Source organism: Rattus norvegicus, chromosome 18 (assembly GCF_036323735.1).
Source record: "Rattus norvegicus strain BN/NHsdMcwi chromosome 18, GRCr8, whole genome shotgun sequence".
NCBI lineage: Eukaryota > Metazoa > Chordata > Mammalia > Rodentia > Muridae > Rattus > Rattus norvegicus.
Window position 1 is genome coordinate 73385283 of NC_086036.1, and position 14767 is coordinate 73400049.

The 14767-nt window shown below is 46.2% G+C and overlaps 1 long non-coding RNA gene across 1 annotated transcript; it reads right to left on the reverse strand.

Annotated features, from left to right (window-relative positions):
* Positions 1-1082: 1082 nt before the first annotated feature.
* On the reverse strand, positions 1083-12129 carry LOC102551968 (uncharacterized). Its single transcript, XR_597057.3, has 3 exons — positions 7559-12129; positions 4226-4425; positions 1083-2227 (listed from the first exon to the last, which is right to left on the reverse strand). It is a non-coding gene; the product is annotated as an uncharacterized LOC102551968 (long non-coding RNA).
* Between the last annotated feature and the right edge of the window lie 2638 nt (positions 12130-14767).

Sequence of the window (14767 nt, forward strand, 5' to 3'; positions counted from 1 at the left end):
ACTGATATGTCAGGACCTCACTCAAGCCACACCAGAGAAGAAGGAGGTGGGAAAAAGACCTGGGCTGGACAGTGTGCAGAGAGCAAGAGGCTTTAGAACGCTCAGTCCTAAACGGGATACGTTCATCCAGGCCCAGGGGGCTCAGCAGAAGAGGAGGTAGAAATGTTGGAAGAACCAGTGGGGATGAACGACACCACGGACAATACTGGTGTCCATATAGACTCACGGAGACCAGCAGCACACACAAGACTGGCACACATTCGAGCCAGACGGGGTACCAGCTCTAGGATGGGGAGTGGACACGGGTGCTCACCTCTAGCCAAGAAGCCCTCAGCAGCTGATACCCACTGGAAAGGGAAAAATCTGTTTCCTCCAAGGTTGTGCCCTGGGTATATCAACAGTATCCCTGGGCAGGCCCCACGCCCAGGAGTAGTTGGCCAATGCAAAAGGATGTAAGTTGATGTCATTAAGCAGGTGAAGCCAGACACGATAAAACGAGGCCTGTCATTGGATGAGAAGGAAGGGAGGCGGGAACAGAGATTTCAGAAGGGAGGGAGAAGACAAGAGAAGAAGCCAGAGCAAGGAGAAGGAGCTGGGAGAACATGGCGGCAGGTGTTAAGATTCTTCTCTGTGCGTAGTTACAGGTTGTTATGACTATTTTTTAAGGGGTGGGTGTGTACAGGATGTTGTGCTGTCTAGATGGGCAAATTATATCTTATCAATTGGATCAGAGGTTATTGTGTGACGTGTTCCTTCATGTGGCGACTTAATTGAGTCCAAGAGAGTGTGTGGTGGCGGGACACACCGGGTCACCACAGATTTGGGATGTGTGTGCCTGGTGTGGTTAACAACCTGCCCTGGGAACTAGATGGGTAGAGAGATGGTTAAAGGGCTCAGTGCGTCAGCAGTGTGAGATGGGATGGAGCTGTGAGTGAAGAAAGGGTGCCGAGCTGGGATGGCTCGCCGATCGACCGCCCAGTTCTTGTTTACTTGGGAATTTGGGGGGGGGTGTATTTGTTTTTGAGGGGGGTGGATCTGGAAGTCTGGAAGGAGTTGGGGGAAGGGAAAACATGATCAAAACATTGGATGAAAATGATTTTTAATTAAAAAAGATAGCCTTTAGTTCCAGAGGTCAGGAAGCAGAGGCAGGCAGATATCTGGGTTTGGGGGCAAGTCTGGTCTACAGAACAAGTTCCAGGACAGCCAGAGCTACACACAGAAACCGTGTCTTGAGAGCAAAGAAACAAAAAACACCCACCATTGAAAGATTGAATTGGGGGGCTTGGGGATTCAGCTCAGTGGTAGCTTGAGTTTGACAGCCTGAGTTCAATTCCCCAGACACCCACACCTCAGGGACAGACAGAACGGACTCGTCCCTGTTAGCTATCCTCTGCTGTCCACACAAGTGTCGTGGTGTGTGTTCTTCAATTCAGAAAACTGGAGATACGAACTCTTCCTCAGAATAGAAGCAAGAATATTTCCATATCTGGAAAAACATTTAAAAAAAATGGGCCCATCCTCCAGATCTTCTCTTGTGGCTCCCACCAGTGTTCGTGGAAATTTTCCCAGAGTCTCACTGAACTGATCTTTACTAAAGAAAGAGAAAGCAAGGCTATGGGCTATCAGAAGAGATGGAGATGAGAGACGAGGCTCTCCCGTGGCCTGTCCTTATCTCCTGTCTAGGAGCTGAGTCTCTGGCTGATTCCCAGCCTCCCATGATGCTGTGTGGATTACGGCTTAGGTTTCTCCAGCAGCAGACACTGTTTCCAATATCCCCGTTTAAGTATGCATTTCAGAGGTGACCCACAAGAAGACAATGCCAAGATGGCTCGAGAGAGGGGCAGAGAAGGAGAGTGTGTAATTGTTTAGTGGTCGTCATTCTCTCCACTAAAGTATCCAGCATGGCTCTCTTTGATAATGTGACTCTGTGTTCTTCCCATCCAGGACGGAGCAGGTTTTTCTCCATACCATTGAACATGGGTGTTGGTCTTATGTTGACCAATAAGATAGGCATTGGATGAGTTCTGATGTCTGGGTCCTGAAGAACCTGGAAAACAGTTGCTGCCTGTGACCCCTTGAAGCACTGCGTGAGATGGCCACTCAGGAACCCTGGCCTCCTGGAGGGTGGGCGGTCATTTAGAAGAGAACCAAGGTGCCGGGCAAGCTGCCAAGGTGTGAATGTAGCCATCCTGGACTTCTATCCCGACCAGCTTCCAGGTAAACGAGGCTGTGTGAGCCCAGACAGAGACGGCACAAGAGACTCCAGTCAACCCATAGAATCAGGAGAAATAAATGGCAATTGCTTAGCAACCACAAAACTTTAGGATGATTTGTTTTCCATGGCACTAGATAATTATCATCTAGAGCCAGTCGTTGCCAGGAGCAACTGGAGTTCAGCCCTTCTGGGGACATGGCACAGAATGCACCTTAGACTTCTCTCACCAGAGAGCCTAAGAATCCATTCGTGGACCCTCCACCCATGGTTGGTTGAAAGCTGCTTTCATCAGCTTTAACTATTCCAGTTTGCCCTGGCCAGGGAAGTGTTCTGACAGAGGGCCAGCAGTGGAGGCAAGGGAGTCTTCCTGTGGTACTGGAAGAGCCACTCCAGATCCTGGGCTCCTATCTGAAACATCCTTTCTGTCTTGTCAATAAGAGTTGATGCCTGCCCTCACCTCCTGCAAACTTGACTTACTTTTTACATCCCAGGCTTTCCTGGCTCCCAGCTAATCTAGTTTGTCCAAATGCTAGAGCACATAGAAAAACTGGCTCTATACTCCTGCCTTCCTCCATGGGTGGAGCTCTCCAAGCAAAATAGTCTCCAGGTGCCCTGTATGTGGGCTGCCTGCAATCAGGGACCAGCTTGGGCTAGTCCGGGTTCAGGAATTTCTTACAGGCAGGACATTAAGGGCATGCAGGCATGGGAATGGTTTTTTCCAAGGAGGTTGGGAAGAAAGATTTTTGTCTGGGTTCATGGCCCTACAACACCTCAGGGTGGGGCTTCGACACTTGTTCCCAGTTCAGGGTTTCAGTAACATAGAATCCTCTGTCTGCGTTGAAGGCATTCGGTGTGTGTGTGCGATATTTACCCATCCTCCTTCCAAACGATTTCTGAGACCCTTGATATCACTTAGAAGTGAGATCTATGCTACGATGGTTAATTTGGACTGCCAGTTTGATGGGATTTAGAGCCACCGTGGAGATACACCTCTACATGTGTCTGTAATGGAGTTTCTAGGTTAGATAACTGAGATAGGCACTCTGGCCCTAGATTAAGGGAGCCCTAGGATGAGTTCCTGGGCTTCCCCAGAAGAAAAAGGCTAGCTGAAGACCAGCCAGTCATCGTTCTTTGCTTCCTGAAGGCAGATGAAATGTGCCCAGCTTCTACATGCTTTCGAGACTGTGGCTTCCCTGCCATGAGGAACTAAATATCCTCAAACTGTGAATCAAAACAAATGCTTCCTTAAGTTCCATTTGTCAGGTAACATGTTGCAGCAACAAGAAAATGAATATATATATATATGTATATATATATAATCAAACTGAAACCTTAAATGCATTTTCCTACATCCACCATTCTAAGTTAACACTGCTGTTTGCAAAAAAAAAAAAAAAAAATCCTGCAAGAATCCCATGAGTTAAATAGAAATTTGTGGACTGGCCTGAAAAACCAGCCACCATTTATAACTTGGTTTCTATGGGGAAATGCATTCAGAGTTCCAAAAAACTGGCTCACATAGAGATTTCTGGAACACAGCCTGGTCACAGCGCTGAGAACTGTAGGTGGCTTCTCAGTATACCCAATTAACATGGTCACTGAAGCTACTTAGCAGAGGGCTCTTGTTCCCAGACACGGAACTCTGAGGAATGTTCTGGGGAATCTCGTGAAGTGTATCCTACCCCCTTCCCTCTGGAGCCGAAAGTGACCTAGAGCTGAAGGGGACACTGGAGAACCACCTAGAGCCTTGCGGTACCCAGGGAAACAAATCTGCTATTATCTACCTACAGACTTCCAAGGCAAAGACAGTCACTGCTTCCTAGAGACCGCACAGGGCTATCACACTTCAACCATCACTTTTTTTGAGCTAATTCTGCAATGTCCTTCCCAACCCCACCTTGACAACACCATTGCAATTTCAACTCCTCCTTCAAATTCTGCTCAGGCACCAATGTCTTGGAGAAGCTGTCCCCAACCCCCCACCTTCTTCTACACTAAAATAAGACCCACCTGTCATTACAGTTAAGCCGAAGTGTTTCAAATGACCGACACTGCCGGGTGACAGGCCAGAGGTGTTTCCCACCTGCTCAGTTATGGTTCTCAGCTCCTGGTACCTGTCAACTTCCTCGGAGCAAGTGGCAGTCAAGTGGGAAGACACACATGGACTTCTGATTTCCGGAGGACTCATCACCCACGTCCACTCTCTGATGCTGCCAAGAGACAGAGCAATTATATTTACTGGGCATTTGCTTCGTGCCTGGCATCGCGTGCTGAGAACTCATGAACTTACGGTCCCTCCTTCTTGTATTTAAATCTACTGCTATTTTCTGCACTATGAATGGGAGACATTGAGGTTCAGGGGGTGGGGGTGGGGGTGGAGGATTGGTGGGGGGGCTGGGAGGGGAGTGGGGATAAGCGACTTGTTTGAGGCTCAGAACCAGAGTGTGAGCTGTGATCCCCAACACTCTGGCTCCAGAGATGAGCGTTTAACCTCTGGCCTATATACTGCTTTGCGTGGGGCCCACACTCATCCCTCAGCCTTGTGGACTTCATCATAAAGAGGCCGTACCTCCACTTCCACTGAATCCTATGAGGAGAACAGAGCAGGCATGCAGATACAGGCTTCGTGAGACTAGGGAGGAAAGAAGGGGTTCCTCCCGGGCCTCACGGAAGCCTGAACCCTAGCATCGATGGTTTCCTGAACTGGGTGACCCCTCTCATTGCAAGAAAACAGAAGTCACATGTCCCTGCCTGTCTGGGGTCTCTGGGTGTCCCACCCTTCCCAGAACCACTTCTGCAGATCATCTATCGCCAGAGCTTAACATCTGTGCTGGTGGCTGATGACTGCCTCAGACCTGGCTCGGAAAGGCAGCCCTTAAGGAGACGGGAGGATGACCAGGTTAAGGACCCCCCAGAAGATACTGTGGAAATAACCCTACTTCAGCTCTTCATCAGAGGGAGGGCTACTCATCCAGGTGCATTACACAACTCGGGCCAGCCTAGTTCTAGACTCAAGACCCCAGACCACTCTACCCACCCCAGATCCCTCTGCCCGAAGGTTCCTCCTCTTTCTGGTGAAGTTTCTGCCTAAAAGAGCACAGCGTCGCTTTCTAGGGACCCTTGATACCTCAAGACAGGCCTTATCTTGAAGAAGCTCCGCCCTTATTCAGGACCCTGTGGTGGCTCCTGGAGCAGGGATCTTTTCAACAGAATTAATAGTGACTGCTTTGCACCGCGCCCCTCTGAAGGCATCAGGGGAACAGCTCAAGCTCACCACAGACCACTCTGCAGCTGCCTCCAGGGGCATTCGTGGCCCTGCATGTACCAGTTTTAGCCTTTGGGATCTCTCTCTCCTCCACAACCCTCTCTGCTCCCTGCTCTCTCCAGTTCCTTCACGCTGGCCTTTATTGTGCAATCCTGGCAGATTACCTGAGCCCTCTGGGCCTGCGTTCCTTTCAGAGAATGGGAGAATAACACCTACTGCTCCTATTGTTGTAAGTGGCACAGTGCTCAGCAAATTCGAAAACAGTCCAGGGCCTCCTGAGACTGCGGGCCACCACACAAAGTAGGAAGCTCTGAGAGCTGGGCCCCTCCATGCAGGGCACATTCTCCAGAAGCTTCCCGCAGGTAATACCGGCACAGCCTGTCCTTGTAAAAACCAGTATGAGCCGGGCTGGGGAGTGGAGGAGAGAGGCTTTTCAGAGTTTGGAAATCAGCAGTTTCCTAGGGAGTCCAGCGACTCCATAGCAGACATTTTCCCATGGGGGTTCTCTACGGGATTTGTTTCTGACTTGCGGTTCTCGCCTGTTTCGCATCTGTCCGTTTATTTATCCTGCTTAGGATGCCTTCCACCGCCAAGTCCTATTTCTGGGAATTAGTACAATATTGGAGGGAGGTCATCCATCCCCTCTCTCAGACTCCCAAACAGACTGGGGATACAGGGTCTCCCTAGTATTTTGCACAGGGTCCAATTCTCACTAACCCAGAACTCACACTGCACGGATTCTCAAAACCTTCTGTTTCCCAGGAGAGAGCTAAACGTGAGGCTCTGCGGCCGTGAAAACAGACGTCACAGGAGATACCTGCTAAACCGTGTAAGGAAAGTGCTCGTTTTACTCTTTTTAAATTTTATTTTGTATGTCTGTGTATGTGTAAGCACGCATGTGCACATGCATGTTTGCATGTTTGTGAGGAGGTCAGAGGTCAATGTCAGGTTCCTGGCTCAATAACTCTGTACCTTGTTTTTGGGAACTGGGGTTGCTCTCACCAATTTGCTAGACTGGCTGGGCAACAAGCCTCGGGGAGCTTCCTCTCCCTGCCTCCCTAGGGTTGGAATTTCGGGGTCCTGTCACTCCTGGCTTTTTCCGTGGGTGCTGGGAGGACAAACTGGGGACCTTGTGCTTGCACGGGGACCACCTGATCAGCTGTCTCCCTAGCCCTCTATTGACTCTATAATGAGTGGAAATAGTGGTTTACAGTGTAGTAGGTTTATAAAATATGTGTCTTATGTTATAGGTGTTATATAACATTATATAAATATTATCTCATAATGTTCGTAGGATAGAGTAATTATAAGAACACATCTTTTTTTTTATATTTTGCCTTTTAAAAACACATTTGTATGAGTCTTTATTATCAGAGTAAATTCATTTTTCAGTTATCTAAAACCTTATTTTCTGTGTTCACTTTCCTGGCCATAAAACCATCAGAAAACTCTTTCTGCCAACACAAAAAGCCTGAGAAATTTCTCTTGCTGGAAACTGTTGTTTTTAACTCTCTGGGAGCTACAAACCTTTCAGAGAATCTAATGCAAGCTGTGGGACCCTCTCTCGAAAAACATACAGGGAGGTCAAATGTAATTTTGGCCCTAATGAAATCTATTCGTGAATTTCAGGTTTGAAAGCTTATGATCCCCAGCAAAGCCTCCTGTTTCGTGAAGGGGAAGCCGAGAGAGGGAAACAGCTAAATAAGGAGGTTTCTCTAAAGCCCCACCTCCCTGTGCAGCCCTTTCTACCTCCTCCTGGCTTTCCCCAAGCACTCCCTGCCTCTGAAACACACCCTTTCTCTTCCCCTCTAACTTCCAACCCCCCTTCATTAGTATCAGGACCAGCTTCCCTCTGCTCTGTATAACTTAACCCCTTCTCTCCCAAGGAAGACAGCATCGACATCCATTCCTAGTGAGCACAAATACTACAATGCTCAATGAAATATTAGCAAACCGAATCTAAAACTTTATAAAACAGCCCCACAGGATCAAGGGAGCTGTAGCATATGGATAGAAGACTGGTTCAACGTTTGAAAATCAGAGACACAGGTGCAACGATACGGTGTGGCGGCCCATACCTGTAATCCCAGCATCTGGGAGGTAGAAGCAGGAGTTCAAGGTCATCCTTGGCCGTACATCAAGTTAGTATAGAGTTTGGGGCCAACCTTCAATATATGAGGTTCTCTCAGGTTGGGGTGCGGGGGAGAGAAAGACAGAGACAAAGATATAGGCACATGGCGGCAGGTGGGGGGAGAGAGAAAGTTAACAAAAAGAGAAAGACATTGTAATTCATCATATTGACAGAGTAATGAACAAAAACTGAGATAGCTTTATCAGATACAAGAAAGCACTCGACAAGATTCAATTCCTTCTGTAAGGGCGAAAGTGAACTGTAAGTACCACTTGCCGAAGGCGGTACCTCCTGAGATGCTCGAGGCTGTTCATGGAGCAAACCACGTGTGCTGCTTCCCTGAATGAGTTTGGTTGGTCCGACTGTACCCATGTTTGAACACACATAGGCAGGATGTGTGCTTGCCCCCAGTTGGTTGAAAATGGGAAATCTGGAACCTTGTGGGGTTTCCTTTGTAAGTGCCTGGCCAGTGTAGCTCATGGCTGTTCTCTGGGAATTCTGAGTACAGGCATGGCCAGTGTCCATCTTCCTGGCCAGTATTAAAATAAAGCTTGCTTTCATTGGACAATTGTGGTACTGGCCTTTCTCCTTGGTTTAACACTTCTTGATTAAAACTCGTAGTCAACTAGCTGTGGAAGACATTGTCACCTTGATAAAGGGAATCTATAAAACTGTGAGGTAACAGCATGATCAGTGTTGAACAACTAAATGCTTTCGTCCCAAGGTCACGAGTGAGGCAAGAGTATCCTCTCACTGCGGCTCTTCAAGAGCACACTGTCATTTTTATTCAAGGCAATAAAGAAAAAAAAACAAAACAAAACTGAGCCCCAGAGAGGGCCGGGAAGATGACTTAGTCAGTTAAGTGCTTGCCATAAGCATAAAGACCTAAATTTGGACCCACAGAACCCACATAAAAAGCCAGGCACAGAAGCACATACCTGTAATTCTGGTACTGGAGAGGCAGAGACAGGAGGAAGGTGAAGCTTATGGCTAGCCAATTTAGCCAAATTGGTGAAGTTCAGGTATGGTGAAAGGCCCTGTCTCAAAAAGGAAAGTTGAAAGTGATTGAGGAAGATAACTCTGGCGCAGACACACACACACACACACACACACACACACACACACACACACGGCCTACAAACAGGAAAGAAAAAAGAAAACCTTTTCTAGTCAGATGTCAGAAATAAGCTTAGAGTCACAAAGAGGCCACCACCCTCACTGATAGATCTGGACAAGACAAACGTTACCCTTGACCGAAGGGTGTGCTTATAGAGCAAACAGGCTAAGGCAGGAAATACTTTTGGTTTCTGTTCTAACTCAGGTGGTGACTTGGTTGGGGTCTGACTTCTCAGACTTGTAAAATTGGCTAATCTAGAAAGAACTGGAAGAAGGAGAACTCGGTCACTGCTCCAGGTCATCAAACTCCTGGATTATAGCTGGGGACCTTTGTCCGAACAAACATATATAGCATATAGCGATTCTCAGATAAAAGGTGGGGGTGGGTTAAACCATTTGCCTAAAAACCTTACGAAGTAGAGGAGATAAACTATTTAAACTATTTTTCCTAAACACAAGTCTATAGTATTTGAGAGAAAAGACTCATACTTGGTATTTCTTACACAGATAACTGGAAAAAAAAAAAAAAAACAACCCTCATTTAGCAGAGCTCCAACACCCAAACAAGCAAAATAAATAGGCTTCCATTATTCTAATTAGCTTATTTACAATAGCATGAAGACAATAAAATAAACACAAATCGTTCCTCTGAAAAGTATCAATGAAAGAAACAGAAGCTAAGTGGGTGATATGAAATCTCCGTGAAAAGAGAACTCAATACTTCTAAAGTGTCAGTTATCTGAACATTGATCTGTAGATTCAATGCGTTCTCAAATAATACCCCAGAAAGACTTTCTTTATAGATAGAAGCAGGCTGACTGTAAAATGTATTTAAAAGGCCAAAGGAGTTAGACTAGTCAAAATGACCTTGAAAAGAAAGTATAACATTGAATTTCATACTGAGGGGTTGGAGAGATGTCTTAGCAGTTAAGAGCACTATTTGCTCTTGCAGGGAACCTGGATTTAGTTCTTATCACCCCCGTGGAGGCTCACCACCAGCTGTAACTCCAGTTCCAGTGAATTCAATGCTTTCTTCTGGCTGCACATGGTGCACTTACATATATGTAGGCAAAGCACTCACACACATACATAAATCTTTTAAAAGATTCACCATGTAGCAATAGCATGGACTAGTAAGGTGCTTGCCCGGCATGCATGACGCCCTGGGTTCAGTCCTCAACAGTGTATAATCGGATATGATGGTGTACATCTATAAACCCAACATGGGAGGGATACAGAAGGAAGAGGAGTTCGAGGCCAGCCTGAGGCCAGCTTGAAGTATATGGGATCCTGTTTAAATTAATTAATTGATTAGCTAATTAATTAAATGAAGTGGAGTGATATAGCCACAGCAATGGATGCATTGTGGAATTGGGAAGAGGATGAACAAGTACACAACCAAATGGCAGAGGGACCCAGAAGCAGCCCTGCAGCCATATGCTTGGCAAGTTCCCAAGACGTGCACAGAGATAATGCAACTGTGAGAGAAGTCTTTTCCACAGATTTCTACAAGTTTCTTGTACAATTCTGTGTGTTTCCATTTTCTGGTCATCAGCTCCATTCCTAGGAACTGTGCAAGAGAAATAAAAACATTTATTCATACAAGATCTTTAAACAAATGCATATAGCCAGGAATGACCCAGACATCCTTCAACTGGGAGACAAACAGTTACATTGTATAATGAATGGACTATTGTTGTGTAATAAAAGAAAGCAACACCTGTTTCATACTTAAGTCAGGACAGCCCAGTTGCACCCTACTGAATTTAAGAAGCCAGATCCTGCATTGGAATACAGCTCAATAGTGAAAAACAAAAACAAAACAATAACAATAACAAACCAGATCCAAATCCTCTGGCTTTGCTTGCTACTGTCTCTCTGAGTCATTGTCCTCCTCACCCACCCACCTCCTAAGAAACTGGAAGAACTACCCCCAAGATGCCTTCTAAACCCTGGTATCAGTCAGTGTTAGTGTTGATTCTGTGGTGGTAAGTACCTGACTGTAGGCATTTGCCAAAAACCCTTTGAAACTCTCATCATAACAGCTCCGCTATTCTTTCTATGTTGCCGACCCAAAAACACCATTCTTATCTCAAATGGAAATAAAAGAAAGTTTACTGTGGATCCAAAAATGAGTGAGCGTGTCCTAGGAAGAAAGGCTATGGCAAGCAATGAGTTTCTTGGGAAGATAGTCTACCATCTTGGATGACTGCAATGGGTGAGCTCTGGAGAGGTGCAACCCAGAGACTTCATCCCAGGATTGTTTCCTACTGCTGATGTACCTTTCTTGTCACTGTCACAGAGCCTAGTGATTCCTGGGCATCAGCCCACCCTATTGGGAAAATTTCCTGCAGATCAACATGAAGATGAGCTTTCGTGAATTAATGCTGTTTAGATGAATTAATGACTTTATAGAATTCCTGATTCGGTCCAAACGATTTTTAGGAAGAAAATTTAAAGAGATGTCTTTAGTTGTTTTGCCAGAGGGATGTAATAAAGTTAGAATCAAGAACAGAGTGTGCCCCTCCTCATAGAATAGTAAGTAAAGGCTGCATAATAAGGATACAGGGAGCTTTCATAAGTGACACTAAGAAACATTCATTCTATGTCAGGTCCAAGGATGAAGTCACAGGTGTGCACTGTGAGGATGAAGTCACAGGTGTGCACCGTGATAAAGCAAGGCCATGGGAAACTGCTGCTTTGAACTTATAATGAACTTACAGAGTGAAACACTGCTTTGTCCTTACTACTGACATCCTTCTGTAATGCCCCTTTTATCTATGAGGTAATTTTATAAAGAACTTTTGTTGAAGAATGTATAAATTGTCAGAGAAAAAATAAAGTGTGGCTTTTGGGGCTCTGCTCCATCAACCAAATATATATGTATATGTGTATGTATATGTATATGTGTATGTGTATGTGTATGTGTATATGTGTGTATGTGTGTATGTGTGCATGTGTGTATTTGTGTATATATGCATATACATATACATGTATGTTTGTATGTATGTATATATGTGTGTATATATATGGTATATATGTATACATCTGTCCATCTATGTGTACATACATAAGTATGTAGGTATATACACGTGTATATAAGTATGCATATGCACTTGTGAAATTGATGAAACAGATAGTCAGGCCCAGCCAGCAGAGTGTGTGTGTGTGTGTGTGTGTGTGTGTGTGTGTGTGTGTGTGTGTGTGTGATTCTCTTTTCTTCCTTTTCTCTTCTCTCTGGCTCACAAACAGTTAACAAAGTCTAAGCCTCTCACCTGGCCAGGAAAGGGCCCTTGAGCCAGAGAGAAAAGAACCCAAGTAACTAAGCCTTCTTTCTTAACCCCCTGCTCCTATCAGCAGGAGTTAAATTGCTAGAGGCTAGAAGCCTTTGGTCACAGAGTAGAAAAGAGCTAAATTGCCAGAAACTAGCAACTTTTGGCCACAGAATAGCAAAAAGCTAAAGTAAGAGTTAAATTGCCAAAAGTAAGCAGCTTTTGTCCACCCTCGCTGCCTGCCATGGGTAACCCTGGAATGCCAGACTGAGCTTTCAGTTCTCCAGAAATCCCGGAGGCCTCCCTGGCATGTGATGACAGGCAGGCACGAACGCGCATGCGCATGCGCACACGCACAAGCACGCACTGTGTATTCGATTAGCTCAGTCCTTTAGAGACCCTGACTAACAGACTTTAGTCAAAAGGTTTTATGAGGTGCTGGGGAATCTGACCGGGATAAAGGGACTCTGGGAGTTACCATGTCCTGAGCACAAACCCTGAGACACTTCCTCCTGCATTGCCAGAAGAAAGTTCAATACAGCCCGGGTTTGAACTCTTTTATTAGATAATAATGATCTTTAAAATGATGACAGGGAGCCTCTGGCGTCTGACTTCACCTCCCTGTGCTCCTCACCCCTTTGGCTCCAGGCCAGTCTTGCTGACCCTGCTTGTCACAAGCCTCTTGTATCCTGGGTCAGATGCTCCCGTAGCCAAAGCAGATTAGGCCTCTTCTCCATTATATGTCAGCTGCCCACTGATGCTTGGCTGCTGATATATTCTCTCCTCCTCACAGCTGGAGTGAGGGCAGAGACGGAGGGTCAGCACTCATGGAAAGACACACCTCAGCGGAGAGTCCAACCTCCATCCACACCAGAGGGGCCAGAGGTAGGAGTTGACAGGTGACTTCTATGATGGAGCGATAGTGGTATGGGACACCTGGGAGAGTGCCACAGAATTCAGTCCCCAGGGTTGCTGTAACAAATTACCACAAGTGCAGTGCTCTACTAAGCAGAAGTGTATTCTCCCACAGCTCTGGAAGAGGAAGTTTGAAACCAAGTGGCAATGAGACTGTATTTTATTTTGTATGTCTGTGTATGTGTAAGCATGCATGCACATGTACATGCTTGCATGTTTGTGTGGAGGTCAGAGGTCAATGTTAGGTGTCTTATTTGATCACTCTTTTCTTCTAGCTTTCGGCAGATTCTCAGGCTTGAGGCCGCGTCACTCCAAACTCTACCTCGGTGGTCACATGCCTTATTGTGCCCCAGGAAAACCTATTTCCTTCTGTCTCTATGAGGACAGTTGTCATCAGATTCAGAGCCTGTTTGGGGAATCAAGGATGATGTCACCTTTAACTTTGTCATGTCTACAAGTCTTAGAGTATCTTACAAGTAAGGTCACATTCTCAGACTTTGAGATTATCTTTCACGAGGACTTTGCCATGGGACTGTGCTCACCATCACCAAGTCCTGTGGCCATCTTGTAATCTTTTTGCCTTCACTTCCTGCAGTTCCTCCAAGTAGCATCCAAGCCATTAGGATGTATGAAGTATGTCAGTCTTCTGGGATACAATCCTGAGCAGGAGGCAAGACTGGCTCCTCTGGTGTCAGCAATCCCCTATCCATGAATCCCCAAGGCATAGGGGGAGGTCTTGCAGACCTAGAGTTTATAATTCTAAATCCTGGGAGCACAAGGCTTATTGCCCCAGGCTTTACAAGACCGAGGCGTATGGCTCTGCTGGCTGGAAGCTCGTTGCTCCAGATCTTAACTCCCAGCAGCCCCAGCACCTCGAAGCTGTTACAATCCCACAGCAGTGACCCTTTGGCTATTGAAACCCTCAGCCCTTAAAGCTTGGTGATTCACTGTCCCTACCAGGCTGCTTCTGATGTCCCCTCTTCCTGTTATCTGTTTGTTCAACCACGCCAATGAAGACAAGGCTGTCACTGGAGAGAAGCCTCTTGACTGGGCTTGATGTTGTGTGACACTAGGGGACAGTCTGAGAGGGTGTCTTCTGGCTGATTCAGAACAGAAACCCAACAACATGTTTGTACAGTCAGAAAGGAAGATGTCTTGGTTACTTTTATGTCCTGTGATGATGACGCGGTGACATAATCAACTTAAGATAAGAAGTTCTGGCTCCCAACTCCAAGCTACGGTCAAACATACCAGGGAAGTCACAAGAGCTGCAGCCTGAGGGAGTTCTCACTGCATCTGCAGTCATGACGCAGAAGGGATGAGGATGGTCTCAGCTCAGTTGCTCTATCTCACAGTCCAGGATTCCCCTTCTATAATAGGTTGATCTTCCCACCACCTCAATTAATTTAAAATAATCCCCTATAGGCAGGCATACCCAGAGGCCCTTCTCCCAGATGATTCTAGACTCTGGTAGAACTGATAACCAACATTAACCACCATAGGAGGTGAGGTGGCAGTCGGTGTGTGCACCAATCAGTAAGCACAGCTCTTCATGCAAATGAAGGACTGTGCCGGCACCAATCATAGGCCTTCTGTTGGGTATGGGTGGGGGTGTTTGTTTACACCAATCAGTAGGACAACTTTTCATGTAAATGAAGGATTGTGCCAGCCCAATTCTAAGCCTTCTGTTAGATATTAGGGAGGGGCATATTTGAACCAATCAGAATGTGCAGTTCTTTATTCAAATGAAGGATTATGCCTGCACCAATCACAAGCCTTCTGGGTAAGCAGGGGAAGAGCCACACCTCTACTACAGGTGGAAATGGCTGTTAGAGTTGACTGAGACTCCTGAC